A 27,551-nucleotide genomic window follows, 5' to 3' on the forward strand; every position below is an offset into this window, starting at 1 on the left:
TTGGCAAGAAAATACTGTAATACCCTATTCTCCGAATTTATCCCTAAAGGAACAAAGGTGTAGTTCAAGGTTTCACCCAGAAGTGTGATTCTTCTACAGACATTTTATGTTTCCGAAAACAATTATTCTTTCTTGTATCCCAGAAGGCTTGATAATATGATGTGAAGTAAACACCGGATTGACAAAACTTCGATCATCCCTTAATGTACGCAAGTTGCTGTGCATCTGGCTCTGTGGCGCAATGACTTCTAAGTGAATTGGCAAAGTCATTCAAAGGTTGTGGGTTCGAATCCCACCAGAGTCGCATTTTTTACTTTCTTATTCAAACAAGGAACATTATGCATGTGAGGAATGTTTATTTTTGGCCGATGCTTTAATCTTAGTATTTGACCCAAGTTGAACCTATGTATCTAATACAGCATGCAACTGAATCAAAAGCAGTCTGCCTTCCATTGCAACAGGAACATATTGCTCATAAGCAATACAACATCACTGCCAGAAACTTTGCACTTTCCTAATGTATCTTTCCTTCAGAAACATTGTCTTTATAATAGCTGTAAATGAGATAGACCAAAAACACGACACCCTACACTCAGACATTTGTTTCTAGCGACATATAAAGTAAAATCTTCTTTCAAAGCTATTTATGGTATATTCTCTTTGTGTTTTTGTATTGTTAACCAATTGTATGTCTGCACTTTTTATCCAGTTCTTTTTTATTAAGGTATGGAATTGTTGTCCAAACCTATTCACTTGGCAAGAAAATACTGTAATACCCTATTCTCTGAATTTCTCCCCAAGCGAACAAAGGTGCAGTTCAAGGTTTCACACAGAAGTGTGATTCTTGCTACAGACATTTTATGTTTCAGAAAACAATCATTCTTTGATGTGTCCCAGAAGGCTTGATAATGTGATGTGAAGTAAACACCGGATTGACAAAACTTCGATCATCCCTTAATGTACGCAAGTTGGTTTTCATCTGGCTCTGTGGCGCAATGGATAGCGCATTGGACTTCTAAGTGAATTGGCAAAGTCCTTCAAAGGTTGTGGGTTCGAATCCCACCAGAGTCACATTTTTTACTTTCTTATTCAAACAAGGAACATTATGCATGTGAGGAATGTTTATTTTTGGCCGATGCTTTAATCTTAGTATTTGACCCAAGTTGAACCTATGTATCTAATACAGCATGCAACTGAATCAAAAGCAGTCTGCCTTCCATTGCAACAGGAACATATTGCTCATAAGGAATACAACATCACTGCCAGAAACTTTGCACTTTCCTAATGTATCCTTCCTTCAGAAACATTGTCTTTATAATAGCTGTAAATGAGATAGACCAAAAACACGACACCCTACACTCAGACATTTGTTTCTAGCGACATATAAAGTAAAATATTCTTTCAAAACTATTTATGGTATATTCTCTTTGTGTTTTTGTATTGTTAACCAATTGTATGGCTGCACTTTTTATCCAGTTCTTTTTTATTAAGGTATGGAATTGTTGTCCAAACGTATTCAGTTTGCAAGAAAATACAGTAATACCCTATTCTCCGAATTTATCCCTAAAGGAACAAAGGTGTAGTTCAAGGTTTCACCCAGAAGTGTGATTCTTCTACAGACATTTTATGTTTCAGAAAACAATTATTCTTTCTTGTATCCCAGAAGGCTTGATAATATGATGTGAAGTAAACACTGGATCGACAAAACCTCGATCATCCCCTGATGTACGCAAGTTGATTGTCATCTGGCTCTGTGGCGCAATGAATAGCGCGTTGGACTTCTAAGTGAATTGGCAAAGTCATTCAAAGGTTGTGGGTTCGAATCCCACCAGAGTCGCATTTTTTACTTTCTTATTCAAACAAGGAACATTATGCATGTGAGGAATGTTTATTTTTGGCCGATGCTTTAATCTTAGTATTTGACCCAAGTTGAACCTATGTATCTAATACAGCATGCAACTGAATCAAAAGCAGTCTGCCTTCCATTGCAACAGGAACATATTGCTCATAAGCAATACAACTTCACTGCCAGAAACTTTGCACTTTCCTAATGTATCCTTCCTTCAGAAACATTGTCTTTATAATAGCTGTAAATGAGATAGACCAAAAACACAACACCCTACACTCAGACATTTGTTTCTAGCGACATATAAAGTAAAATATTCTTTCAAAACTATTTATGGTATATTCTCTTTGTGTTTTTGTATTGTTAACCAATTGTATGTCTGCACTTTTTATCCAGTTCTTTTTTATTAAGGTATGGAATTGTTGTCCAAACCAATTCACTTGGCAAGAAAATACTGTAATACCCTATTCTCTGAATTTCTCCCCAAGCGAACAAAGGTGCAGTTCAAGGTTTCGCCCTGAACTGTGATTCTTGCTACAGACATTTTATGTTTCAGAAAACAATCATTCTTTCATGTATCCCAGAAGGCTTGATAATATGATGTGAAGTAAACACTGGATTGAAAAAACCTCGATCATCCCCTGATGTACGCAAGTTGATTGTCATCTGGCTCAGTGGCGCAATGGATAGCGCGTTGGATCTAAGTGAATTGGCAAAGTCATTCAAAGGTTGTGGGTTCGAATCCCACCAGAGTTGCATTTTTTACTTTCTTATTCAAACAAGGAACATTATGCATGTGAGGAATGTTTATTTTTGGCCGATGCTTTAATCTTAGTATTTGACCCAAGTTGAACCTATGTATCTAATACAGCATGCAACTGAATCAAAAGCAGTCTGCCTTCCATTGCAACAGGAACATATTGCTCATAAGCAATACAACATCACTGCCAGAAACTTTGCACTTTCCTAATGTATCCTTCCTTCAGAAACATTGTCTTTATAATAGCTGTAAATGAGATAGACCAAAAACACGACACCCTACACTCAGACATTTGTTTCTAGCGACATATAAAGTAAAATATTCTTTCAAAACTATTTATGGTATATTCTCTTTGTGTTTTTGTATTGTTAACCAATTGTATGGCTGCACTTTTTATCCAGTTCTTTTTTATTAAGGTATGGAATTGTTGTCCAAACGTATTCAGTTTGCAAGAAAATACAGTAATACCCTATTCTCCGAATTTATCCCTAAAGGAACAAAGGTGTAGTTCAAGGTTTCACCCAGAAGTGTGATTCTTCTACAGACATTTTATGTTTCAGAAAACAATTATTCTTTCTTGTGTCCCAGAAGGCTTGATAATATGATGTGAAGTAAACACTGGATCGACAAAACCTCGATCATCCCCTGATGTACGCAAGTTGATTGTCATCTGGCTCTGTGGCGCAATGAATAGCACGTTGGACTTCTAAGTGAATTGGCAAAGTCATTCAAAGGTTGTGGGTTTGAATCCCACCAGAGTCGCATTTTTTACTTTCTTATTCAAACAAGGAACATTATGCATGTGAGGAATGTTTATTTTTGGCCGATGCTTTAATCTTAGTATTTGACCCAAGTTGAACCTATGTATCTAATACAGCATGCAACTGAATCAAAAGCAGTCTGCCTTCCATTGCAACAGGAACATATTGCTCATAAGCAATACAACATCACTGCCAGAAACTTTGCACTTTCCTAATGTATCCTTCCTTCAGAAACATTGTCTTTATAATAGCTGTAAATGAGATAGACCAAAAACACGACACCCTACACTCAGACATTTGTTTCTAACGACATATATAGTAAAATCTTCTTTCAAAGCTATTTATGGTATATTCTCTTTGTGTTTTTGTATTGTTAACCAATTGTATGGCTGCACTTTTTATCCAGTTCTTTTTTATTAAGGTATGGAATTGTTGTCCAAACGTATTCAGTTTGCAAGAAAATACAGTAATACCCTATTCTTCGAATTTATCCCTAAAGGAACAAAGGTGTAGTTCAAGGTTTCACCCAGAAGTGTGATTCTTCTACAGACATTTTATGTTTCAGAAAACAATTATTCTTTCTTGTATCCCAGAAGGCTTGATAATATGATGTGAAGTAAACACTGGATCGACAAAACCTCGATCATCCCCTGATGTACGCAAGTTGATTGTCATCTGGCTCTGTGGCGCAATGAATAGCGCGTTGGACTTCTAAGTGAATTGGCAAAGTCATTCAAAGGTTGTGGGTTCGAATCCCACCAGAGTCGCATTTTTTACTTTCTTATTCAAACAAGGAACATTATGCATGTGAGGAATGTTTATTTTTGGCCGATGCTTTAATCTTAGTATTTGACCCAAGTTGAACCTATGTATCTAATACAGCATGCAACTGAATCAAAAGCAGTCTGCCTTCCATTGCAACAGGAACATATTGCTCATAAGCAATACAACTTCACTGCCAGAAACTTTGCACTTTCCTAATGTATCCTTCCTTCAGAAACATTGTCTTTATAATAGCTGTAAATGAGATAGACCAAAAAAACGACACCCTACACTCAGACATTTGTTTCTAGCGACATATAAAGTAAAATCTTCTTTCAAAGCTATTTATGGTATATTCTCTTTGTGTTTTTGTATTGTTAACCAATTGTATGGCTGCACTTTTTATCCAGTTCTTTTTTATTAAGGTATGGAATTGTTGTCCAAACGTATTCAGTTTGCAAGAAAATACAGTAATACCCTATTCTCCGAATTTATCCCTAAAGGAACAAAGGTGTAGTTCAAGGTTTCACCCAGAAGTGTGATTCTTCTACAGACATTTTATGTTTCAGAAAACAATTATTCTTTCTTGTATCCCAGAAGGCTTGATAATATGATGTGAAGTAAACACTGGATTGACAAAACTTCGATCATCCCTTAATGTACGCAAGTTGATTTTCATCTGGCTCTGTGGCGCAATGGATAGCGCGTTGGACTTCTAAGTGAATTGGCAAAATCATTCAAAGGTTGTGGGTTCGAATCCCACCAGAGTCGTATTTTTTACTTTCTTATTCAAACAAGGAACATTATGCATGTGAGGAATGTTTATTTTTGGCCAATGCTTTAATCTTAGTATTTGACCCAAGTTGAACCTATGTATCTAATACAGCATGCAACTGAATCAAAAGCAGTCTGCCTTCCATTGCAACAGGAACATATTGCTCATAAGCAATACAACATCACTACCAGAAACTTGGCACTTTTCTAATGTATCCTTCCTTCAGAAACATTGTCTTTATAATAGCTGTAAATGAGATAGACCAAAACACGACACCCTATGCTCAGACATGTGTTTCTAGCGACATATAAAGTAAAATCTTCTTTCAAAGCTATTTATGGTATATTCTCTTTGTGTTTTTGTATTGTTAACCAATTGTATGTCTGCACTTTTTATCCAGTTCTTTTTTATTAAGGTATGGAATTGTTGTCCAAACCAATTCACTTGGCAAGAAAATACTGTAATACCCTATTCTCCGAATTTATCCCTAAAGGAACAAAGGTGTAGTTCAAGGTTTCACCCAGAAGTGTGATTCTTCTACAGACATTTTATGTTTCCGAAAACAATTATTCTTTCTTGTATCCCAGAAGGCTTGATAATATGATGTGAAGTAAACACCGGATTGACAAAACTTCGATCATCCCTTAATGTACGCAAGTTGCTGTGCATCTGGCTCTGTGGCGCAATGGATAGCGCGTTGGACTTCTAAGTGAATTGGCAAAGTCATTCAAAGGTTGTGGGTTCGAATCCCACCAGAGTCGCATTTTTTACTTTCTTATTCAAACAAGGAACATTATGCATGTGAGGAATGTTTATTTTTGGCCGATGCTTTAATCTTAGTATTTGACCCAAGTTGAACCTATGTATCTAATACAGCATGCAACTGAATCAAAAGCAGTCTGCCTTCCATTGCAACAGGAACATATTGCTCATAAGCAATACAACATCACTGCCAGAAACTTTGCACTTTCCTAATGTATCTTTCCTTCAGAAACATTGTCTTTATAATAGCTGTAAATGAGATAGACCAAAAACACGACACCCTACACTCAGACATTTGTTTCTAGCGACATATAAAGTAAAATCTTCTTTCAAAGCTATTTATGGTATATTCTCTTTGTGTTTTTGTATTGTTAACCAATTGTATGTCTGCACTTTTTATCCAGTTCTTTTTTATTAAGGTATGGAATTGTTGTCCAAACCTATTCACTTGGCAAGAAAATACTGTAATACCCTATTCTCTGAATTTCTCCCCAAGCGAACAAAGGTGCAGTTCAAGGTTTCACACAGAAGTGTGATTCTTGCTACAGACATTTTATGTTTCAGAAAACAATCATTCTTTGATGTGTCCCAGAAGGCTTGATAATGTGATGTGAAGTAAACACCGGATTGACAAAACTTCGATCATCCCTTAATGTACGCAAGTTGGTTTTCATCTGGCTCTGTGGCGCAATGGATAGCGCATTGGACTTCTAAGTGAATTGGCAAAGTCATTCAAAGGTTGTGGGTTCGAATCCCACCAGAGTCACATTTTTTACTTTCTTATTCAAACAAGGAACATTATGCATGTGAGGAATGTTTATTTTTGGCCGATGCTTTAATCTTAGTATTTGACCCAAGTTGAACCTATGTATCTAATACAGCATGCAACTGAATCAAAAGCAGTCTGCCTTCCATTGCAACAGGAACATATTGCTCATAAGGAATACAACATCACTGCCAGAAACTTTGCACTTTCCTAATGTATCCTTCCTTCAGAAACATTGTCTTTATAATAGCTGTAAATGAGATAGACCAAAAACACGACACCCTACACTCAGACATTTGTTTCTAGCGACATATAAAGTAAAATATTCTTTCAAAACTATTTATGGTATATTCTCTTTGTGTTTTTGTATTGTTAACCAATTGTATGGCTGCACTTTTTATCCAGTTCTTTTTTATTAAGGTATGGAATTGTTGTCCAAACGTATTCAGTTTGCAAGAAAATACAGTAATACCCTATTCTCCGAATTTATCCCTAAAGGAACAAAGGTGTAGTTCAAGGTTTCACCCAGAAGTGTGATTCTTCTACAGACATTTTATGTTTCAGAAAACAATTATTCTTTCTTGTATCCCAGAAGGCTTGATAATATGATGTGAAGTAAACACTGGATCGACAAAACCTCGATCATCCCCTGATGTACGCAAGTTGATTGTCATCTGGCTCTGTGGCGCAATGAATAGCGCGTTGGACTTCTAAGTGAATTGGCAAAGTCATTCAAAGGTTGTGGGTTCGAATCCCACCAGAGTCGCATTTTTTACTTTCTTATTCAAACAAGGAACATTATGCATGTGAGGAATGTTTATTTTTGGCCGATGCTTTAATCTTAGTATTTGACCCAAGTTGAACCTATGTATCTAATACAGCATGCAACTGAATCAAAAGCAGTCTGCCTTCCATTGCAACAGGAACATATTGCTCATAAGCAATACAACTTCACTGCCAGAAACTTTGCACTTTCCTAATGTATCCTTCCTTCAGAAACATTGTCTTTATAATAGCTGTAAATGAGATAGACCAAAAACACGACACCCTACACTCAGACATTTGTTTCTAGCGACATATAAAGTAAAATCTTCTTTCAAAGCTATTTATGGTATATTCTCTTTGTGTTTTTGTATTGTTAACCAATTGTATGGCTGCACTTTTTATCCAGTTCTTTTTTATTAAGGTATGGAATTGTTGTCCAAACGTATTCAGTTTGCAAGAAAATACAGTAATACCCTATTCTCCGAATTTATCCCTAAAGGAACAAAGGTGTAGTTCAAGGTTTCACCCAGAAGTGTGATTCTTCTACAGACATTTTATGTTTCAGAAAACAATTATTCTTTCTTGTATCCCAGAAGGCTTGATAATATGATGTGAAGTAAACACTGGATTGACAAAACTTCGATCATCCCTTAATGTACGCAAGTTGATTTTCATCTGGCTCTGTGGCGCAATGGATAGCGCGTTGGACTTCTAAGTGAATTGGCAAAGTCATTCAAAGGTTGTGGGTTCGATTCCCACCAGAGTTGCATTTTTTACTTTCTTATTCAAACAAGGAACATTATGCATGTGAGGAATGTTTATTTTTGGCCGATGCTTTAATCTTAGTATTTGACCCAAGTTGAACCTATGTATCTAATACAGCATGCAACTGAATCAAAAGCAGTCTGCCTTCCATTGCAACAGGAACATATTGCTCATAAGCAATACAACATCACTGCCAGAAACTTTGCACTTTCCTAATGTATCCTTCCTTCAGAAACATTGTCTTTATAATAGCTGTAAATGAGATAGACCAAAAACACGACACCCTACACTCAGACATTTGTTTCTAGCGACATATAAAGTAAAATATTCTTTCAACACTATTTGTGGTATATTCTCTTTGTGTTTTTGTATTGTTAACCAATTGTATGGCTGCACTTTTTATCCAGTTCTTTTTTATTAAGGTATGGAATTGTTGTCCAAACGTATTCAGTTTGCAAGAAAATACAGTAATACCCTATTCTCCGAATTTATCCCTAAAGGAACAAAGGTGTAGTTCAAGGTTTCACCCAGAAGTGTGATTCTTCTACAGACATTTTATGTTTCAGAAAACAATTATTCTTTCTTGTATCCCAGAAGGCCTGATAATATGATGTGAAGTAAACACTGGATCGACAAAACCTCGATCATCCCCTGATGTACGCAAGTTGATTGTCATCTGGCTCTGTGGCGCAATGGATAGCGCGTTGGACTTCTAAGTGAATTGGCAAAGTCATTCAAAGGTTGTGGGTTCGAATCCCACCAGAGTTGCATTTTTTACTTTCTTATTCAAACAAGGAACATTATGCATGTGAGGAATGTTTATTTTTGGCCGATGCTTTAATCTTAGTATTTGACCCAAGTTGAACCTATGTATCTAATACAGCATGCAACTGAATCAAAAGCAGTCTGCCTTCCATTGCAACAGGAACATATTGCTCATAAGCAATACAACTTCACTGCCAGAAACTTTGCACTTTCCTAATGTATCCTTCCTTCAGAAACATTGTCTTTATAATAGCTGTAAATGAGATAGACCAAAAACACAACACCCTACACTCAGACATTTGTTTCTAGCGACATATAAAGTAAAATATTCTTTCAAAACTATTTATGGTATATTCTCTTTGTGTTTTTGTATTGTTAACCAATTGTATGTCTGCACTTTTTATCCAGTTCTTTTTTATTAAGGTATGGAATTGTTGTCCAAACCAATTCACTTGGCAAGAAAATACTGTAATACCCTATTCTCTGAATTTCTCCCCAAGCGAACAAAGGTGCAGTTCAAGGTTTCGCCCTGAACTGTGATTCTTGCTACAGACATTTTATGTTTCAGAAAACAATCATTCTTTCATGTATCCCAGAAGGCTTGATAATATGATGTGAAGTAAACACTGGATTGACAAAACCTCGATCATCCCCTGATGTACGCAAGTTGATTGTCATCTGGCTCTGTGGCTCAATGGATAGCGCGTTGGACTTCTAAGTGAATTGGCAAAGTCATTCAAAGGTTGTGGGTTCGAATCCCACCAGAGTTGCATTTTTTACTTTCTTATTCAAACAAGGAACATTATGCATGTGAGGAATGTTTATTTTTGGCCGATGCTTTAATCTTAGTATTTGACCCAAGTTGAACCTATGTATCTAATACAGCATGCAACTGAATCAAAAGCAGTCTGCCTTCCATTGCAACAGGAACATATTGCTCATAAGCAATACAACATCACTGCCAGAAACTTTGCACTTTCCTAATGTATCCTTCCTTCAGAAACATTGTCTTTATAATAGCTGTAAATGAGATAGACCAAAAACACGACACCCTACACTCAGACATTTGTTTCTAGCGACATATAAAGTAAAATCTTCTTTCAAAGCTATTTATGGTATATTCTCTTTGTGTTTTTGTATTGTTAACCAATTGTATGGCTGCACTTTTTATCCAGTTCTTTTTTATTAAGGTATGGAATTGTTGTCCAAACGTATTCAGTTTGCAAGAAAATACAGTAATACCCTATTCTTCGAATTTATCCCTAAAGGAACAAAGGTGTAGTTCAAGGTTTCACCCAGAAGTGTGATTCTTCTACAGACATTTTATGTTTCAGAAAACAATTATTCTTTCTTGTATCCCAGAAGGCTTGATAATATGATGTGAAGTAAACACTGGATCGACAAAACCTCGATCATCCCCTGATGTACGCAAGTTGATTGTCATCTGGCTCTGTGGCGCAATGAATAGCGCGTTGGACTTCTAAGTGAATTGGCAAAGTCATTCAAAGGTTGTGGGTTCGAATCCCACCAGAGTCGCATTTTTTACTTTCTTATTCAAACAAGGAACATTATGCATGTGAGGAATGTTTATTTTTGGCCGATGCTTTAATCTTAGTATTTGACCCAAGTTGAACCTATGTATCTAATACAGCATGCAACTGAATCAAAAGCAGTCTGCCTTCCATTGCAACAGGAACATATTGCTCATAAGCAATACAACTTCACTGCCAGAAACTTTGCACTTTCCTAATGTATCCTTCCTTCAGAAACATTGTCTTTATAATAGCTGTAAATGAGATAGACCAAAAAAACGACACCCTACACTCAGACATTTGTTTCTAGCGACATATAAAGTAAAATCTTCTTTCAAAGCTATTTATGGTATATTCTCTTTGTGTTTTTGTATTGTTAACCAATTGTATGGCTGCACTTTTTATCCAGTTCTTTTTTATTAAGGTATGGAATTGTTGTCCAAACGTATTCAGTTTGCAAGAAAATACAGTAATACCCTATTCTCCGAATTTATCCCTAAAGGAACAAAGGTGTAGTTCAAGGTTTCACCCAGAAGTGTGATTCTTCTACAGACATTTTATGTTTCAGAAAACAATTATTCTTTCTTGTATCCCAGAAGGCTTGATAATATGATGTGAAGTAAACACTGGATTGACAAAACTTCGATCATCCCTTAATGTACGCAAGTTGATTTTCATCTGGCTCTGTGGCGCAATGGATAGCGCGTTGGACTTCTAAGTGAATTGGCAAAATCATTCAAAGGTTGTGGGTTCGAATCCCACCAGAGTCGTATTTTTTACTTTCTTATTCAAACAAGGAACATTATGCATGTGAGGAATGTTTATTTTTGGCCAATGCTTTAATCTTAGTATTTGACCCAAGTTGAACCTATGTATCTAATACAGCATGCAACTGAATCAAAAGCAGTCTGCCTTCCATTGCAACAGGAACATATTGCTCATAAGCAATACAACATCACTACCAGAAACTTGGCACTTTTCTAATGTATCCTTCCTTCAGAAACATTGTCTTTATAATAGCTGTAAATGAGATAGACCAAAACACGACACCCTATGCTCAGACATGTGTTTCTAGCGACATATAAAGTAAAATCTTCTTTCAAAGCTATTTATGGTATATTCTCTTTGTGTTTTTGTATTGTTAACCAATTGTATGTCTGCACTTTTTATCCAGTTCTTTTTTATTAAGGTATGGAATTGTTGTCCAAACCAATTCACTTGGCAAGAAAATACTGTAATACCCTATTCTCCGAATTTATCCCTAAAGGAACAAAGGTGTAGTTCAAGGTTTCACCCAGAAGTGTGATTCTTCTACAGACATTTTATGTTTCCGAAAACAATTATTCTTTCTTGTATCCCAGAAGGCTTGATAATATGATGTGAAGTAAACACCGGATTGACAAAACTTCGATCATCCCTTAATGTACGCAAGTTGCTGTGCATCTGGCTCTGTGGCGCAATGGATAGCGCGTTGGACTTCTAAGTGAATTGGCAAAGTCATTCAAAGGTTGTGGGTTCGAATCCCACCAGAGTCGCATTTTTTACTTTCTTATTCAAACAAGGAACATTATGCATGTGAGGAATGTTTATTTTTGGCAGATGCTTTAATCTTAGTATTTGACCCAAGTTGAACCTATGTATCTAATACAGCATGCAACTGAATCAAAAGCAGTCTGCCTTCCATTGCAACAGGAACATATTGCTCATAAGCAATACAACATCACTGCCAGAAACTTTGCACTTTCCTAATGTATCTTTCCTTCAGAAACATTGTCTTTATAATAGCTGTAAATGAGATAGACCAAAAACACGACACCCTACACTCAGACATTTGTTTCTAGCGACATATAAAGTAAAATCTTCTTTCAAAGCTATTTATGGTATATTCTCTTTGTGTTTTTGTATTGTTAACCAATTGTATGTCTGCACTTTTTATCCAGTTCTTTTTTATTAAGGTATGGAATTGTTGTCCAAACCTATTCACTTGGCAAGAAAATACTGTAATACCCTATTCTCTGAATTTCTCCCCAAGCGAACAAAGGTGCAGTTCAAGGTTTCACACAGAAGTGTGATTCTTGCTACAGACATTTTATGTTTCAGAAAACAATCATTCTTTGATGTGTCCCAGAAGGCTTGATAATGTGATGTGAAGTAAACACCGGATTGACAAAACTTCGATCATCCCTTAATGTACGCAAGTTGGTTTTTATCTGGCTCTGTGGCGCAATGGATAGCGCATTGGACTTCTAAGTGAATTGGCAAAGTCATTCAAAGGTTGTGGGTTCGAATCCCACCAGAGTCACATTTTTTACTTTCTTATTCAAACAAGGAACATTATGCATGTGAGGAATGTTTATTTTTGGCCGATGCTTTAATCTTAGTATTTGACCCAAGTTGAACCTATGTATCCAATACAGCATGCAACTGAATCAAAAGCAGTCTGCCTTCCATTGCAACAGGAACATATTGCTCATAAGGAATACAACATCACTGCCAGAAACTTTGCACTTTCCTAATGTATCCTTCCTTCAGAAACATTGTCTTTATAATAGCTGTAAATGAGATAGACCAAAAACACGACACCCTACACTCAGACATTTGTTTCTAGCGACATATAAAGTAAAATATTCTTTCAAAACTATTTATGGTATATTCTCTTTGTGTTTTTGTATTGTTAACCAATTGTATGGCTGCACTTTTTATCCAGTTCTTTTTTATTAAGGTATGGAATTGTTGTCCAAACGTATTCAGTTTGCAAGAAAATACAGTAATACCCTATTCTCCGAATTTATCCCTAAAGGAACAAAGGTGTAGTTCAAGGTTTCACCCAGAAGTGTGATTCTTCTACAGACATTTTATGTTTCAGAAAACAATTATTCTTTCTTGTATCCCAGAAGGCTTGATAATATGATGTGAAGTAAACACTGGATCGACAAAACCTCGATCATCCCCTGATGTACGCAAGTTGATTGTCATCTGGCTCTGTGGCGCAATGAATAGCGCGTTGGACTTCTAAGTGAATTGGCAAAGTCATTCAAAGGTTGTGGGTTCGAATCCCACCAGAGTCGCATTTTTTACTTTCTTATTCAAACAAGGAACATTATGCATGTGAGGAATGTTTATTTTTGGCCGATGCTTTAATCTTAGTATTTGACCCAAGTTGAACCTATGTATCTAATACAGCATGCAACTGAATCAAAAGCAGTCTGCCTTCCATTGCAACAGGAACATATTGCTCATAAGCAATACAACTTCACTGCCAGAAACTTTGCACTTTCCTAATGTATCCTTCCTTCAGAAACATTGTCTTTATAATAGCTGTAAATGAGATAGACCAAAAACACGACACCCTACACTCAGACATTTGTTTCTAGCGACATATAAAGTAAAATATTCTTTCAACACTATTTGTGGTATATTCTCTTTGTGTTTTTGTATTGTTAACCAATTGTATGGCTGCACTTTTTATCCAGTTCTTTTTTATTAAGGTATGGAATTGTTGTCCAAACGTATTCAGTTTGCAAGAAAATACAGTAATACCCTATTCTCCGAATTTATCCCTAAAGGAACAAAGGTGTAGTTCAAGGTTTCACCCAGAAGTGTGATTCTTCTACAGACATTTTATGTTTCAGAAAACAATTATTCTTTCTTGTATCCCAGAAGGCCTGATAATATGATGTGAAGTAAACACTGGATCGACAAAACCTCGATCATCCCCTGATGTACGCAAGTTGATTGTCATCTGGCTCTGTGGCGCAATGGATAGCGCGTTGGACTTCTAAGTGAATTGGCAAAGTCATTCAAAGGTTGTGGGTTCGAATCCCACCAGAGTTGCATTTTTTACTTTCTTATTCAAACAAGGAACATTATGCATGTGAGGAATGTTTATTTTTGGCCGATGCTTTAATCTTAGTATTTGACCCAAGTTGAACCTATGTATCTAATACAGCATGCAACTGAATCAAAAGCAGTCTGCCTTCCATTGCAACAGGAACATATTGCTCATAAGCAATACAACTTCACTGCCAGAAACTTTGCACTTTCCTAATGTATCCTTCCTTCAGAAACATTGTCTTTATAATAGCTGTAAATGAGATAGACCAAAAACACAACACCCTACACTCAGACATTTGTTTCTAGCGACATATAAAGTAAAATATTCTTTCAAAACTATTTATGGTATATTCTCTTTGTGTTTTTGTATTGTTAACCAATTGTATGTCTGCACTTTTTATCCAGTTCTTTTTTATTAAGGTATGGAATTGTTGTCCAAACCAATTCACTTGGCAAGAAAATACTGTAATACCCTATTCTCTGAATTTCTCCCCAAGCGAACAAAGGTGCAGTTCAAGGTTTCGCCCTGAACTGTGATTCTTGCTACAGACATTTTATGTTTCAGAAAACAATCATTCTTTCATGTATCCCAGAAGGCTTGATAATATGATGTGAAGTAAACACTGGATTGACAAAACCTCGATCATCCCCTGATGTACGCAAGTTGATTGTCATCTGGCTCTGTGGCTCAATGGATAGCGCGTTGGACTTCTAAGTGAATTGGCAAAGTCATTCAAAGGTTGTGGGTTCGAATCCCACCAGAGTTGCATTTTTTACTTTCTTATTCAAACAAGGAACATTATGCATGTGAGGAATGTTTATTTTTGGCCGATGCTTTAATCTTAGTATTTGACCCAAGTTGAACCTATGTATCTAATACAGCATGCAACTGAATCAAAAGCAGTCTGCCTTCCATTGCAACAGGAACATATTGCTCATAAGCAATACAACATCACTGCCAGAAACTTTGCACTTTCCTAATGTATCCTTCCTTCAGAAACATTGTCTTTATAATAGCTGTAAATGAGATAGACCAAAAACACGACACCCTACACTCAGACATTTGTTTCTAGCGACATATAAAGTAAAATCTTCTTTCAAAGCTATTTATGGTATATTCTCTTTGTGTTTTTGTATTGTTAACCAATTGTATGGCTGCACTTTTTATCCAGTTCTTTTTTATTAAGGTATGGAATTGTTGTCCAAACGTATTCAGTTTGCAAGAAAATACAGTAATACCCTATTCTTCGAATTTATCCCTAAAGGAACAAAGGTGTAGTTCAAGGTTTCACCCAGAAGTGTGATTCTTCTACAGACATTTTATGTTTCAGAAAACAATTATTCTTTCTTGTATCCCAGAAGGCTTGATAATATGATGTGAAGTAAACACTGGATCGACAAAACCTCGATCATCCCCTGATGTACGCAAGTTGATTGTCATCTGGCTCTGTGGCGCAATGAATAGCGCGTTGGACTTCTAAGTGAATTGGCAAAGTCATTCAAAGGTTGTGGGTTCGAATCCCACCAGAGTCGCATTTTTTACTTTCTTATTCAAACAAGGAACATTATGCATGTGAGGAATGTTTATTTTTGGCCGATGCTTTAATCTTAGTATTTGACCCAAGTTGAACCTATGTATCTAATACAGCATGCAACTGAATCAAAAGCAGTCTGCCTTCCATTGCAACAGGAACATATTGCTCATAAGCAATACAACTTCACTGCCAGAAACTTTGCACTTTCCTAATGTATCCTTCCTTCAGAAACATTGTCTTTATAATAGCTGTAAATGAGATAGACCAAAAAAACGACACCCTACACTCAGACATTTGTTTCTAGCGACATATAAAGTAAAATCTTCTTTCAAAGCTATTTATGGTATATTCTCTTTGTGTTTTTGTATTGTTAACCAATTGTATGGCTGCACTTTTTATCCAGTTCTTTTTTATTAAGGTATGGAATTGTTGTCCAAACGTATTCAGTTTGCAAGAAAATACAGTAATACCCTATTCTCCGAATTTATCCCTAAAGGAACAAAGGTGTAGTTCAAGGTTTCACCCAGAAGTGTGATTCTTCTACAGACATTTTATGTTTCAGAAAACAATTATTCTTTCTTGTATCCCAGAAGGCTTGATAATATGATGTGAAGTAAACACTGGATTGACAAAACTTCGATCATCCCTTAATGTACGCAAGTTGATTTTCATCTGGCTCTGTGGCGCAATGGATAGCGCGTTGGACTTCTAAGTGAATTGGCAAAATCATTCAAAGGTTGTGGGTTCGAATCCCACCAGAGTCGTATTTTTTACTTTCTTATTCAAACAAGGAACATTATGCATGTGAGGAATGTTTATTTTTGGCCAATGCTTTAATCTTAGTATTTGACCCAAGTTGAACCTATGTATCTAATACAGCATGCAACTGAATCAAAAGCAGTCTGCCTTCCATTGCAACAGGAACATATTGCTCATAAGCAATACAACATCACTACCAGAAACTTGGCACTTTTCTAATGTATCCTTCCTTCAGAAACATTGTCTTTATAATAGCTGTAAATGAGATAGACCAAAACACGACACCCTATGCTCAGACATGTGTTTCTAGCGACATATAAAGTAAAATCTTCTTTCAAAGCTATTTATGGTATATTCTCTTTGTGTTTTTGTATTGTTAACCAATTGTATGTCTGCACTTTTTATCCAGTTCTTTTTTATTAAGGTATGGAATTGTTGTCCAAACCAATTCACTTGGCAAGAAAATACTGTAATACCCTATTCTCCGAATTTATCCCTAAAGGAACAAAGGTGTAGTTCAAGGTTTCACCCAGAAGTGTGATTCTTCTACAGACATTTTATGTTTCCGAAAACAATTATTCTTTCTTGTATCCCAGAAGGCTTGATAATATGATGTGAAGTAAACACCGGATTGACAAAACTTCGATCATCCCTTAATGTACGCAAGTTGCTGTGCATCTGGCTCTGTGGCGCAATGGATAGCGCGTTGGACTTCTAAGTGAATTGGCAAAGTCATTCAAAGGTTGTGGGTTCGAATCCCACCAGAGTCGCATTTTTTACTTTCTTATTCAAACAAGGAACATTATGCATGTGAGGAATGTTTATTTTTGGCCGATGCTTTAATCTTAGTATTTGACCCAAGTTGAACCTATGTATCTAATACAGCATGCAACTGAATCAAAAGCAGTCTGCCTTCCATTGCAACAGGAACATATTGCTCATAAGCAATACAACATCACTGCCAGAAACTTTGCACTTTCCTAATGTATCTTTCCTTCAGAAACATTGTCTTTATAATAGCTGTAAATGAGATAGACCAAAAACACGACACCCTACACTCAGACATTTGTTTCTAGCGACATATAAAGTAAAATCTTCTTTCAAAGCTATTTATGGTATATTCTCTTTGTGTTTTTGTATTGTTAACCAATTGTATGTCTGCACTTTTTATCCAGTTCTTTTTTATTAAGGTATGGAATTGTTGTCCAAACCTATTCACTTGGCAAGAAAATACTGTAATACCCTATTCTCTGAATTTCTCCCCAAGCGAACAAAGGTGCAGTTCAAGGTTTCACACAGAAGTGTGATTCTTGCTACAGACATTTTATGTTTCAGAAAACAATCATTCTTTGATGTGTCCCAGAAGGCTTGATAATGTGATGTGAAGTAAACACCGGATTGACAAAACTTCGATCATCCCTTAATGTACGCAAGTTGGTTTTTATCTGGCTCTGTGGCGCAATGGATAGCGCATTGGACTTCTAAGTGAATTGGCAAAGTCATTCAAAGGTTGTGGGTTCGAATCCCACCAGAGTCACATTTTTTACTTTCTTATTCAAACAAGGAACATTATGCATGTGAGGAATGTTTATTTTTGGCCGATGCTTTAATCTTAGTATTTGACCCAAGTTGAACCTATGTATCCAATACAGCATGCAACTGAATCAAAAGCAGTCTGCCTTCCATTGCAACAGGAACATATTGCTCATAAGGAATACAACATCACTGCCAGAAACTTTGCACTTTCCTAATGTATCCTTCCTTCAGAAACATTGTCTTTATAATAGCTGTAAATGAGATAGACCAAAAACACGACACCCTACACTCAGACATTTGTTTCTAGCGACATATAAAGTAAAATATTCTTTCAAAACTATTTATGGTATATTCTCTTTGTGTTTTTGTATTGTTAACCAATTGTATGGCTGCACTTTTTATCCAGTTCTTTTTTATTAAGGTATGGAATTGTTGTCCAAACGTATTCAGTTTGCAAGAAAATACAGTAATACCCTATTCTCCGAATTTATCCCTAAAGGAACAAAGGTGTAGTTCAAGGTTTCACCCAGAAGTGTGATTCTTCTACAGACATTTTATGTTTCAGAAAACAATTATTCTTTCTTGTATCCCAGAAGGCTTGATAATATGATGTGAAGTAAACACTGGATCGACAAAACCTCGATCATCCCCTGATGTACGCAAGTTGATTGTCATCTGGCTCTGTGGCGCAATGAATAGCGCGTTGGACTTCTAAGTGAATTGGCAAAGTCATTCAAAGGTTGTGGGTTCGAATCCCACCAGAGTCGCATTTTTTACTTTCTTATTCAAACAAGGAACATTATGCATGTGAGGAATGTTTATTTTTGGCCGATGCTTTAATCTTAGTATTTGACCCAAGTTGAACCTATGTATCTAATACAGCATGCAACTGAATCAAAAGCAGTCTGCCTTCCATTGCAACAGGAACATATTGCTCATAAGCAATACAACTTCACTGCCAGAAACTTTGCACTTTCCTAATGTATCCTTCCTTCAGAAACATTGTCTTTATAATAGCTGTAAATGAGATAGACCAAAAACACGACACCCTACACTCAGACATTTGTTTCTAGCGACATATAAAGTAAAATATTCTTTCAACACTATTTGTGGTATATTCTCTTTGTGTTTTTGTATTGTTAACCAATTGTATGGCTGCACTTTTTATCCAGTTCTTTTTTATTAAGGTATGGAATTGTTGTCCAAACGTATTCAGTTTGCAAGAAAATACAGTAATACCCTATTCTCCGAATTTATCCCTAAAGGAACAAAGGTGTAGTTCAAGGTTTCACCCAGAAGTGTGATTCTTCTACAGACATTTTATGTTTCAGAAAACAATTATTCTTTCTTGTATCCCAGAAGGCCTGATAATATGATGTGAAGTAAACACTGGATCGACAAAACCTCGATCATCCCCTGATGTACGCAAGTTGATTGTCATCTGGCTCTGTGGCGCAATGGATAGCGCGTTGGACTTCTAAGTGAATTGGCAAAGTCATTCAAAGGTTGTGGGTTCGAATCCCACCAGAGTTGCATTTTTTACTTTCTTATTCAAACAAGGAACATTATGCATGTGAGGAATGTTTATTTTTGGCCGATGCTTTAATCTTAGTATTTGACCCAAGTTGAACCTATGTATCTAATACAGCATGCAACTGAATCAAAAGCAGTCTGCCTTCCATTGCAACAGGAACATATTGCTCATAAGCAATACAACTTCACTGCCAGAAACTTTGCACTTTCCTAATGTATCCTTCCTTCAGAAACATTGTCTTTATAATAGCTGTAAATGAGATAGACCAAAAACACAACACCCTACACTCAGACATTTGTTTCTAGCGACATATAAAGTAAAATATTCTTTCAAAACTATTTATGGTATATTCTCTTTGTGTTTTTGTATTGTTAACCAATTGTATGTCTGCACTTTTTATCCAGTTCTTTTTTATTAAGGTATGGAATTGTTGTCCAAACCAATTCACTTGGCAAGAAAATACTGTAATACCCTATTCTCTGAATTTCTCCCCAAGCGAACAAAGGTGCAGTTCAAGGTTTCGCCCTGAACTGTGATTCTTGCTACAGACATTTTATGTTTCAGAAAACAATCATTCTTTCATGTATCCCAGAAGGCTTGATAATATGATGTGAAGTAAACACTGGATTGACAAAACCTCGATCATCCCCTGATGTACGCAAGTTGATTGTCATCTGGCTCTGTGGCTCAATGGATAGCGCGTTGGACTTCTAAGTGAATTGGCAAAGTCATTCAAAGGTTGTGGGTTCGAATCCCACCAGAGTTGCATTTTTTACTTTCTTATTCAAACAAGGAACATTATGCATGTGAGGAATGTTTATTTTTGGCCGATGCTTTAATCTTAGTATTTGACCCAAGTTGAACCTATGTATCTAATACAGCATGCAACTGAATCAAAAGCAGTCTGCCTTCCATTGCAACAGGAACATATTGCTCATAAGCAATACAACATCACTGCCAGAAACTTTGCACTTTCCTAATGTATCCTTCCTTCAGAAACATTGTCTTTATAATAGCTGTAAATGAGATAGACCAAAAACACGACACCCTACACTCAGACATTTGTTTCTAGCGACATATAAAGTAAAATCTTCTTTCAAAGCTATTTATGGTATATTCTCTTTGTGTTTTTGTATTGTTAACCAATTGTATGGCTGCACTTTTTATCCAGTTCTTTTTTATTAAGGTATGGAATTGTTGTCCAAACGTATTCAGTTTGCAAGAAAATACAGTAATACCCTATTCTTCGAATTTATCCCTAAAGGAACAAAGGTGTAGTTCAAGGTTTCACCCAGAAGTGTGATTCTTCTACAGACATTTTATGTTTCAGAAAACAATTATTCTTTCTTGTATCCCAGAAGGCTTGATAATATGATGTGAAGTAAACACTGGATCGACAAAACCTCGATCATCCCCTGATGTACGCAAGTTGATTGTCATCTGGCTCTGTGGCGCAATGAATAGCGCGTTGGACTTCTAAGTGAATTGGCAAAGTCATTCAAAGGTTGTGGGTTCGAATCCCACCAGAGTCGCATTTTTTACTTTCTTATTCAAACAAGGAACATTATGCATGTGAGGAATGTTTATTTTTGGCCGATGCTTTAATCTTAGTATTTGACCCAAGTTGAACCTATGTATCTAATACAGCATGCAACTGAATCAAAAGCAGTCTGCCTTCCATTGCAACAGGAACATATTGCTCATAAGCAATACAACTTCACTGCCAGAAACTTTGCACTTTCCTAATGTATCCTTCCTTCAGAAACATTGTCTTTATAATAGCTGTAAATGAGATAGACCAAAAAAACGACACCCTACACTCAGACATTTGTTTCTAGCGACATATAAAGTAAAATCTTCTTTCAAAGCTATTTATGGTATATTCTCTTTGTGTTTTTGTATTGTTAACCAATTGTATGGCTGCACTTTTTATCCAGTTCTTTTTTATTAAGGTATGGAATTGTTGTCCAAACGTATTCAGTTTGCAAGAAAATACAGTAATACCCTATTCTCCGAATTTATCCCTAAAGGAACAAAGGTGTAGTTCAAGGTTTCACCCAGAAGTGTGATTCTTCTACAGACATTTTATGTTTCAGAAAACAATTATTCTTTCTTGTATCCCAGAAGGCTTGATAATATGATGTGAAGTAAACACTGGATTGACAAAACTTCGATCATCCCTTAATGTACGCAAGTTGATTTTCATCTGGCTCTGTGGCGCAATGGATAGCGCGTTGGACTTCTAAGTGAATTGGCAAAATCATTCAAAGGTTGTGGGTTCGAATCCCACCAGAGTCGTATTTTTTACTTTCTTATTCAAACAAGGAACATTATGCATGTGAGGAATGTTTATTTTTGGCCAATGCTTTAATCTTAGTATTTGACCCAAGTTGAACCTATGTATCTAATACAGCATGCAACTGAATCAAAAGCAGTCTGCCTTCCATTGCAACAGGAACATATTGCTCATAAGCAATACAACATCACTACCAGAAACTTGGCACTTTTCTAATGTATCCTTCCTTCAGAAACATTGTCTTTATAATAGCTGTAAATGAGATAGACCAAAACACGACACCCTATGCTCAGACATGTGTTTCTAGCGACATATAAAGTAAAATCTTCTTTCAAAGCTATTTATGGTATATTCTCTTTGTGTTTTTGTATTGTTAACCAATTGTATGTCTGCACTTTTTATCCAGTTCTTTTTTATTAAGGTATGGAATTGTTGTCCAAACCAATTCACTTGGCAAGAAAATACAGTAATACCCTATTCTCCGAATTTATCCCTAAAGGAACAAAGGTGTAGTTCAAGGTTTCACCCAGAAGTGTGATTCTTCTACAGACATTTTATGTTTCCGAAAACAATTATTCTTTCTTGTATCCCAGAAGGCTTGATAATATGATGTGAAGTAAACACCGGATTGACAAAACTTCGATCATCCCTTAATGTACGCAAGTTGCTGTGCATCTGGCTCTGTGGCGCAATGGATAGCGCGTTGGACTTCTAAGTGAATTGGCAAAGTCATTCAAAGGTTGTGGGTTCGAATCCCACCAGAGTCGCATTTTTTACTTTCTTATTCAAACAAGGAACATTATGCATGTGAGGAATGTTTATTTTTGGCCGATGCTTTAATCTTAGTATTTGACCCAAGTTGAACCTATGTATCTAATACAGCATGCAACTGAATCAAAAGCAGTCTGCCTTCCATTGCAACAGGAACATATTGCTCATAAGCAATACAACATCACTGCCAGAAACTTTGCACTTTCCTAATGTATCTTTCCTTCAGAAACATTGTCTTTATAATAGCTGTAAATGAGATAGACCAAAAACACGACACCCTACACTCAGACATTTGTTTCTAGCGACATATAAAGTAAAATCTTCTTTCAAAGCTATTTATGGTATATTCTCTTTGTGTTTTTGTATTGTTAACCAATTGTATGTCTGCACTTTTTATCCAGTTCTTTTTTATTAAGGTATGGAATTGTTGTCCAAACCTATTCACTTGGCAAGAAAATACTGTAATACCCTATTCTCTGAATTTCTCCCCAAGCGAACAAAGGTGCAGTTCAAGGTTTCACACAGAAGTGTGATTCTTGCTACAGACATTTTATGTTTCAGAAAACAATCATTCTTTGATGTGTCCCAGAAGGCTTGATAATGTGATGTGAAGTAAACACCGGATTGACAAAACTTCGATCATCCCTTAATGTACGCAAGTTGGTTTTTATCTGGCTCTGTGGCGCAATGGATAGCGCATTGGACTTCTAAGTGAATTGGCAAAGTCATTCAAAGGTTGTGGGTTCGAATCCCACCAGAGTCACATTTTTTACTTTCTTATTCAAACAAGGAACATTATGCATGTGAGGAATGTTTATTTTTGGCCGATGCTTTAATCTTAGTATTTGACCCAAGTTGAACCTATGTATCCAATACAGCATGCAACTGAATCAAAAGCAGTCTGCCTTCCATTGCAACAGGAACATATTGCTCATAAGGAATACAACATCACTGCCAGAAACTTTGCACTTTCCTAATGTATCCTTCCTTCAGAAACATTGTCTTTATAATAGCTGTAAATGAGATAGACCAAAAACACGACACCCTACACTCAGACATTTGTTTCTAGCGACATATAAAGTAAAATATTCTTTCAAAACTATTTATGGTATATTCTCTTTGTGTTTTTGTATTGTTAACCAATTGTATGGCTGCACTTTTTATCCAGTTCTTTTTTATTAAGGTATGGAATTGTTGTCCAAACGTATTCAGTTTGCAAGAAAATACAGTAATACCCTATTCTCCGAATTTATCCCTAAAGGAACAAAGGTGTAGTTCAAGGTTTCACCCAGAAGTGTGATTCTTCTACAGACATTTTATGTTTCAGAAAACAATTATTCTTTCTTGTATCCCAGAAGGCTTGATAATATGATGTGAAGTAAACACTGGATCGACAAAACCTCGATCATCCCCTGATGTACGCAAGTTGATTGTCATCTGGCTCTGTGGCGCAATGAATAGCGCGTTGGACTTCTAAGTGAATTGGCAAAGTCATTCAAAGGTTGTGGGTTCGAATCCCACCAGAGTCGCATTTTTTACTTTCTTATTCAAACAAGGAACATTATGCATGTGAGGAATGTTTATTTTTGGCCGATGCTTTAATCTTAGTATTTGACCCAAGTTGAACCTATGTATCTAATACAGCATGCAACTGAATCAAAAGCAGTCTGCCTTCCATTGCAACAGGAACATATTGCTCATAAGCAATACAACTTCACTGCCAGAAACTTTGCACTTTCCTAATGTATCCTTCCTTCAGAAACATTGTCTTTATAATAGCTGTAAATGAGATAGACCAAAAAAACGACACCCTACACTCAGACATTTGTTTCTAGCGACATATAAAGTAAAATCTTCTTTCAAAGCTATTTATGGTATATTCTCTTTGTGTTTTTGTATTGTTAACCAATTGTATGGCTGCACTTTTTATCCAGTTCTTTTTTATTAAGGTATGGAATTGTTGTCCAAACGTATTCAGTTTGCAAGAAAATACAGTAATACCCTATTCTCCGAATTTATCCCTAAAGGAACAAAGGTGTAGTTCAAGGTTTCACCCAGAAGTGTGATTCTTCTACAGACATTTTATGTTTCAGAAAACAATTATTCTTTCTTGTATCCCAGAAGGCTTGATAATATGATGTGAAGTAAACACTGGATTGACAAAACTTCGATCATCCCTTAATGTACGCAAGTTGATTTTCATCTGGCTCTGTGGCGCAATGGATAGCGCGTTGGACTTCTAAGTGAATTGGCAAAATCATTCAAAGGTTGTGGGTTCGAATCCCACCAGAGTCGTATTTTTTACTTTCTTATTCAAACAAGGAACATTATGCATGTGAGGAATGTTTATTTTTGGCCAATGCTTTAATCTTAGTATTTGACCCAAGTTGAACCTATGTATCTAATACAGCATGCAACTGAATCAAAAGCAGTCTGCCTTCCATTGCAACAGGAACATATTGCTCATAAGCAATACAACATCACTACCAGAAACTTGGCACTTTTCTAATGTATCCTTCCTTCAGAAACATTGTCTTTATAATAGCTGTAAATGAGATAGACCAAAAACACGACACCCTACACTCAGACATTTGTTTCTAGCGACATATAAAGTAAAATATTCTTTCAACACTATTTGTGGTATATTCTCTTTGTGTTTTTGTATTGTTAACCAATTGTATGGCTGCACTTTTTATCCAGTTCTTTTTTATTAAGGTATGGAATTGTTGTCCAAACGTATTCAGTTTGCAAGAAAATACAGTAATACCCTATTCTCCGAATTTATCCCTAAAGGAACAAAGGTGTAGTTCAAGGTTTCACCCAGAAGTGTGATTCTTCTACAGACATTTTATGTTTCAGAAAACAATTATTCTTTCTTGTATCCCAGAAGGCCTGATAATATGATGTGAAGTAAACACTGGATCGACAAAACCTCGATCATCCCCTGATGTACGCAAGTTGATTGTCATCTGGCTCTGTGGCGCAATGGATAGCGCGTTGGACTTCTAAGTGAATTGGCAAAGTCATTCAAAGGTTGTGGGTTCGAATCCCACCAGAGTTGCATTTTTTACTTTCTTATTCAAACAAGGAACATTATGCATGTGAGGAATGTTTATTTTTGGCCGATGCTTTAATCTTAGTATTTGACCCAAGTTGAACCTATGTATCTAATACAGCATGCAACTGAATCAAAAGCAGTCTGCCTTCCATTGCAACAGGAACATATTGCTCATAAGCAATACAACTTCACTGCCAGAAACTTTGCACTTTCCTAATGTATCCTTCCTTCAGAAACATTGTCTTTATAATAGCTGTAAATGAGATAGACCAAAAACACAACACCCTACACTCAGACATTTGTTTCTAGCGACATATAAAGTAAAATATTCTTTCAAAACTATTTATGGTATATTCTCTTTGTGTTTTTGTATTGTTAACCAATTGTATGTCTGCACTTTTTATCCAGTTCTTTTTTATTAAGGTATGGAATTGTTGTCCAAACCAATTCACTTGGCAAGAAAATACTGTAATACCCTATTCTCTGAATTTCTCCCCAAGCGAACAAAGGTGCAGTTCAAGGTTTCGCCCTGAACTGTGATTCTTGCTACAGACATTTTATGTTTCAGAAAACAATCATTCTTTCATGTATCCCAGAAGGCTTGATAATATGATGTGAAGTAAACACTGGATTGACAAAACCTCGATCATCCCCTGATGTACGCAAGTTGATTGTCATCTGGCTCTGTGGCTCAATGGATAGCGCGTTGGACTTCTAAGTGAATTGGCAAAGTCATTCAAAGGTTGTGGGTTCGAATCCCACCAGAGTTGCATTTTTTACTTTCTTATTCAAACAAGGAACATTATGCATGTGAGGAATGTTTATTTTTGGCCGATGCTTTAATCTTAGTATTTGACCCAAGTTGAACCTATGTATCTAATACAGCATGCAACTGAATCAAAAGCAGTCTGCCTTCCATTGCAACAGGAACATATTGCTCATAAGCAATACAACATCACTGCCAGAAACTTTGCACTTTCCTAATGTATCCTTCCTTCAGAAACATTGTCTTTATAATAGCTGTAAATGAGATAGACCAAAAACACGACACCCTACACTCAGACATTTGTTTCTAGCGACATATAAAGTAAAATCTTCTTTCAAAGCTATTTATGGTATATTCTCTTTGTGTTTTTGTATTGTTAACCAATTGTATGGCTGCACTTTTTATCCAGTTCTTTTTTATTAAGGTATGGAATTGTTGTCCAAACGTATTCAGTTTGCAAGAAAATACAGTAATACCCTATTCTTCGAATTTATCCCTAAAGGAACAAAGGTGTAGTTCAAGGTTTCACCCAGAAGTGTGATTCTTCTACAGACATTTTATGTTTCAGAAAACAATTATTCTTTCTTGTATCCCAGAAGGCTTGATAATATGATGTGAAGTAAACACTGGATCGACAAAACCTCGATCATCCCCTGATGTACGCAAGTTGATTGTCATCTGGCTCTGTGGCGCAATGAATAGCGCGTTGGACTTCTAAGTGAATTGGCAAAGTCATTCAAAGGTTGTGGGTTCGAATCCCACCAGAGTCGCATTTTTTACTTTCTTATTCAAACAAGGAACATTATGCATGTGAGGAATGTTTATTTTTGGCCGATGCTTTAATCTTAGTATTTGACCCAAGTTGAACCTATGTATCTAATACAGCATGCAACTGAATCAAAAGCAGTCTGCCTTCCATTGCAACAGGAACATATTGCTCATAAGCAATACAACTTCACTGCCAGAAACTTTGCACTTTCCTAATGTATCCTTCCTTCAGAAACATTGTCTTTATAATAGCTGTAAATGAGATAGACCAAAAAAACGACACCCTACACTCAGACATTTGTTTCTAGCGACATATAAAGTAAAATCTTCTTTCAAAGCTATTTATGGTATATTCTCTTTGTGTTTTTGTATTGTTAACCAATTGTATGGCTGCACTTTTTATCCAGTTCTTTTTTATTAAGGTATGGAATTGTT

At 36.2% G+C, this 27,551-nt stretch overlaps 29 non-coding genes across 29 annotated transcripts; all 29 read left to right on the forward strand.

The window, feature by feature from the left end:
• Positions 1–981: 981 nt before the first annotated feature.
• On the forward strand, positions 982–1,071 carry TRNAR-UCU (transfer RNA arginine (anticodon UCU)). Its single transcript is given in 2 exon segments — positions 982–1,018; positions 1,036–1,071. It is a non-coding gene; the product is annotated as a tRNA-Arg (tRNA).
• Positions 1,072–1,747: 676 nt separating this feature from the next.
• Positions 1,748–1,837, forward strand: TRNAR-UCU (transfer RNA arginine (anticodon UCU)). Its single transcript is given in 2 exon segments — positions 1,748–1,784; positions 1,802–1,837. It is a non-coding gene; the product is annotated as a tRNA-Arg (tRNA).
• A 2,207-nt stretch (positions 1,838–4,044) lies between these two features.
• On the forward strand, positions 4,045–4,134 carry TRNAR-UCU (transfer RNA arginine (anticodon UCU)). Its single transcript is given in 2 exon segments — positions 4,045–4,081; positions 4,099–4,134. It is a non-coding gene; the product is annotated as a tRNA-Arg (tRNA).
• Positions 4,135–4,810: 676 nt separating this feature from the next.
• Positions 4,811–4,900, forward strand: TRNAR-UCU (transfer RNA arginine (anticodon UCU)). Its single transcript is given in 2 exon segments — positions 4,811–4,847; positions 4,865–4,900. It is a non-coding gene; the product is annotated as a tRNA-Arg (tRNA).
• A 675-nt stretch (positions 4,901–5,575) lies between these two features.
• TRNAR-UCU (transfer RNA arginine (anticodon UCU)) lies at positions 5,576–5,665 on the forward strand. Its single transcript is given in 2 exon segments — positions 5,576–5,612; positions 5,630–5,665. It is a non-coding gene; the product is annotated as a tRNA-Arg (tRNA).
• Positions 5,666–6,342: 677 nt separating this feature from the next.
• On the forward strand, positions 6,343–6,432 carry TRNAR-UCU (transfer RNA arginine (anticodon UCU)). Its single transcript is given in 2 exon segments — positions 6,343–6,379; positions 6,397–6,432. It is a non-coding gene; the product is annotated as a tRNA-Arg (tRNA).
• A 676-nt stretch (positions 6,433–7,108) lies between these two features.
• On the forward strand, positions 7,109–7,198 carry TRNAR-UCU (transfer RNA arginine (anticodon UCU)). The gene is given in 2 exon segments: positions 7,109–7,145; positions 7,163–7,198. It is a non-coding gene; the product is annotated as a tRNA-Arg (tRNA).
• Positions 7,199–7,874: 676 nt separating this feature from the next.
• Positions 7,875–7,964, forward strand: TRNAR-UCU (transfer RNA arginine (anticodon UCU)). The gene is given in 2 exon segments: positions 7,875–7,911; positions 7,929–7,964. It is a non-coding gene; the product is annotated as a tRNA-Arg (tRNA).
• Positions 7,965–8,640: 676 nt separating this feature from the next.
• TRNAR-UCU (transfer RNA arginine (anticodon UCU)) lies at positions 8,641–8,730 on the forward strand. Its single transcript is given in 2 exon segments — positions 8,641–8,677; positions 8,695–8,730. It is a non-coding gene; the product is annotated as a tRNA-Arg (tRNA).
• Positions 8,731–10,173: 1,443 nt separating this feature from the next.
• On the forward strand, positions 10,174–10,263 carry TRNAR-UCU (transfer RNA arginine (anticodon UCU)). The gene is given in 2 exon segments: positions 10,174–10,210; positions 10,228–10,263. It is a non-coding gene; the product is annotated as a tRNA-Arg (tRNA).
• A 676-nt stretch (positions 10,264–10,939) lies between these two features.
• On the forward strand, positions 10,940–11,029 carry TRNAR-UCU (transfer RNA arginine (anticodon UCU)). Its single transcript is given in 2 exon segments — positions 10,940–10,976; positions 10,994–11,029. It is a non-coding gene; the product is annotated as a tRNA-Arg (tRNA).
• Positions 11,030–11,704: 675 nt separating this feature from the next.
• TRNAR-UCU (transfer RNA arginine (anticodon UCU)) lies at positions 11,705–11,794 on the forward strand. Its single transcript is given in 2 exon segments — positions 11,705–11,741; positions 11,759–11,794. It is a non-coding gene; the product is annotated as a tRNA-Arg (tRNA).
• Positions 11,795–12,471: 677 nt separating this feature from the next.
• Positions 12,472–12,561, forward strand: TRNAR-UCU (transfer RNA arginine (anticodon UCU)). Its single transcript is given in 2 exon segments — positions 12,472–12,508; positions 12,526–12,561. It is a non-coding gene; the product is annotated as a tRNA-Arg (tRNA).
• A 676-nt stretch (positions 12,562–13,237) lies between these two features.
• TRNAR-UCU (transfer RNA arginine (anticodon UCU)) lies at positions 13,238–13,327 on the forward strand. The gene is given in 2 exon segments: positions 13,238–13,274; positions 13,292–13,327. It is a non-coding gene; the product is annotated as a tRNA-Arg (tRNA).
• Positions 13,328–14,003: 676 nt separating this feature from the next.
• TRNAR-UCU (transfer RNA arginine (anticodon UCU)) lies at positions 14,004–14,093 on the forward strand. The gene is given in 2 exon segments: positions 14,004–14,040; positions 14,058–14,093. It is a non-coding gene; the product is annotated as a tRNA-Arg (tRNA).
• Positions 14,094–15,536: 1,443 nt separating this feature from the next.
• TRNAR-UCU (transfer RNA arginine (anticodon UCU)) lies at positions 15,537–15,626 on the forward strand. Its single transcript is given in 2 exon segments — positions 15,537–15,573; positions 15,591–15,626. It is a non-coding gene; the product is annotated as a tRNA-Arg (tRNA).
• Positions 15,627–16,302: 676 nt separating this feature from the next.
• On the forward strand, positions 16,303–16,392 carry TRNAR-UCU (transfer RNA arginine (anticodon UCU)). The gene is given in 2 exon segments: positions 16,303–16,339; positions 16,357–16,392. It is a non-coding gene; the product is annotated as a tRNA-Arg (tRNA).
• A 675-nt stretch (positions 16,393–17,067) lies between these two features.
• Positions 17,068–17,157, forward strand: TRNAR-UCU (transfer RNA arginine (anticodon UCU)). The gene is given in 2 exon segments: positions 17,068–17,104; positions 17,122–17,157. It is a non-coding gene; the product is annotated as a tRNA-Arg (tRNA).
• A 677-nt stretch (positions 17,158–17,834) lies between these two features.
• TRNAR-UCU (transfer RNA arginine (anticodon UCU)) lies at positions 17,835–17,924 on the forward strand. Its single transcript is given in 2 exon segments — positions 17,835–17,871; positions 17,889–17,924. It is a non-coding gene; the product is annotated as a tRNA-Arg (tRNA).
• Positions 17,925–18,600: 676 nt separating this feature from the next.
• On the forward strand, positions 18,601–18,690 carry TRNAR-UCU (transfer RNA arginine (anticodon UCU)). Its single transcript is given in 2 exon segments — positions 18,601–18,637; positions 18,655–18,690. It is a non-coding gene; the product is annotated as a tRNA-Arg (tRNA).
• A 676-nt stretch (positions 18,691–19,366) lies between these two features.
• Positions 19,367–19,456, forward strand: TRNAR-UCU (transfer RNA arginine (anticodon UCU)). The gene is given in 2 exon segments: positions 19,367–19,403; positions 19,421–19,456. It is a non-coding gene; the product is annotated as a tRNA-Arg (tRNA).
• A 1,443-nt stretch (positions 19,457–20,899) lies between these two features.
• Positions 20,900–20,989, forward strand: TRNAR-UCU (transfer RNA arginine (anticodon UCU)). The gene is given in 2 exon segments: positions 20,900–20,936; positions 20,954–20,989. It is a non-coding gene; the product is annotated as a tRNA-Arg (tRNA).
• Positions 20,990–21,665: 676 nt separating this feature from the next.
• On the forward strand, positions 21,666–21,755 carry TRNAR-UCU (transfer RNA arginine (anticodon UCU)). The gene is given in 2 exon segments: positions 21,666–21,702; positions 21,720–21,755. It is a non-coding gene; the product is annotated as a tRNA-Arg (tRNA).
• A 675-nt stretch (positions 21,756–22,430) lies between these two features.
• Positions 22,431–22,520, forward strand: TRNAR-UCU (transfer RNA arginine (anticodon UCU)). Its single transcript is given in 2 exon segments — positions 22,431–22,467; positions 22,485–22,520. It is a non-coding gene; the product is annotated as a tRNA-Arg (tRNA).
• Positions 22,521–23,197: 677 nt separating this feature from the next.
• TRNAR-UCU (transfer RNA arginine (anticodon UCU)) lies at positions 23,198–23,287 on the forward strand. The gene is given in 2 exon segments: positions 23,198–23,234; positions 23,252–23,287. It is a non-coding gene; the product is annotated as a tRNA-Arg (tRNA).
• A 676-nt stretch (positions 23,288–23,963) lies between these two features.
• TRNAR-UCU (transfer RNA arginine (anticodon UCU)) lies at positions 23,964–24,053 on the forward strand. Its single transcript is given in 2 exon segments — positions 23,964–24,000; positions 24,018–24,053. It is a non-coding gene; the product is annotated as a tRNA-Arg (tRNA).
• Positions 24,054–24,729: 676 nt separating this feature from the next.
• TRNAR-UCU (transfer RNA arginine (anticodon UCU)) lies at positions 24,730–24,819 on the forward strand. Its single transcript is given in 2 exon segments — positions 24,730–24,766; positions 24,784–24,819. It is a non-coding gene; the product is annotated as a tRNA-Arg (tRNA).
• A 676-nt stretch (positions 24,820–25,495) lies between these two features.
• Positions 25,496–25,585, forward strand: TRNAR-UCU (transfer RNA arginine (anticodon UCU)). Its single transcript is given in 2 exon segments — positions 25,496–25,532; positions 25,550–25,585. It is a non-coding gene; the product is annotated as a tRNA-Arg (tRNA).
• A 1,443-nt stretch (positions 25,586–27,028) lies between these two features.
• Positions 27,029–27,118, forward strand: TRNAR-UCU (transfer RNA arginine (anticodon UCU)). Its single transcript is given in 2 exon segments — positions 27,029–27,065; positions 27,083–27,118. It is a non-coding gene; the product is annotated as a tRNA-Arg (tRNA).
• The last annotated feature ends 433 nt before the right edge of the window (positions 27,119–27,551 follow it).

This window comes from Ambystoma mexicanum, assembly GCF_040938575.1.
Source record: "Ambystoma mexicanum isolate Mex_15411 chromosome 12 unlocalized genomic scaffold, UKY_AmexF1_1 Mex_chr12_unloc.1, whole genome shotgun sequence".
Classification (NCBI taxonomy): Eukaryota; Metazoa; Chordata; class Amphibia; order Caudata; family Ambystomatidae; genus Ambystoma; species Ambystoma mexicanum.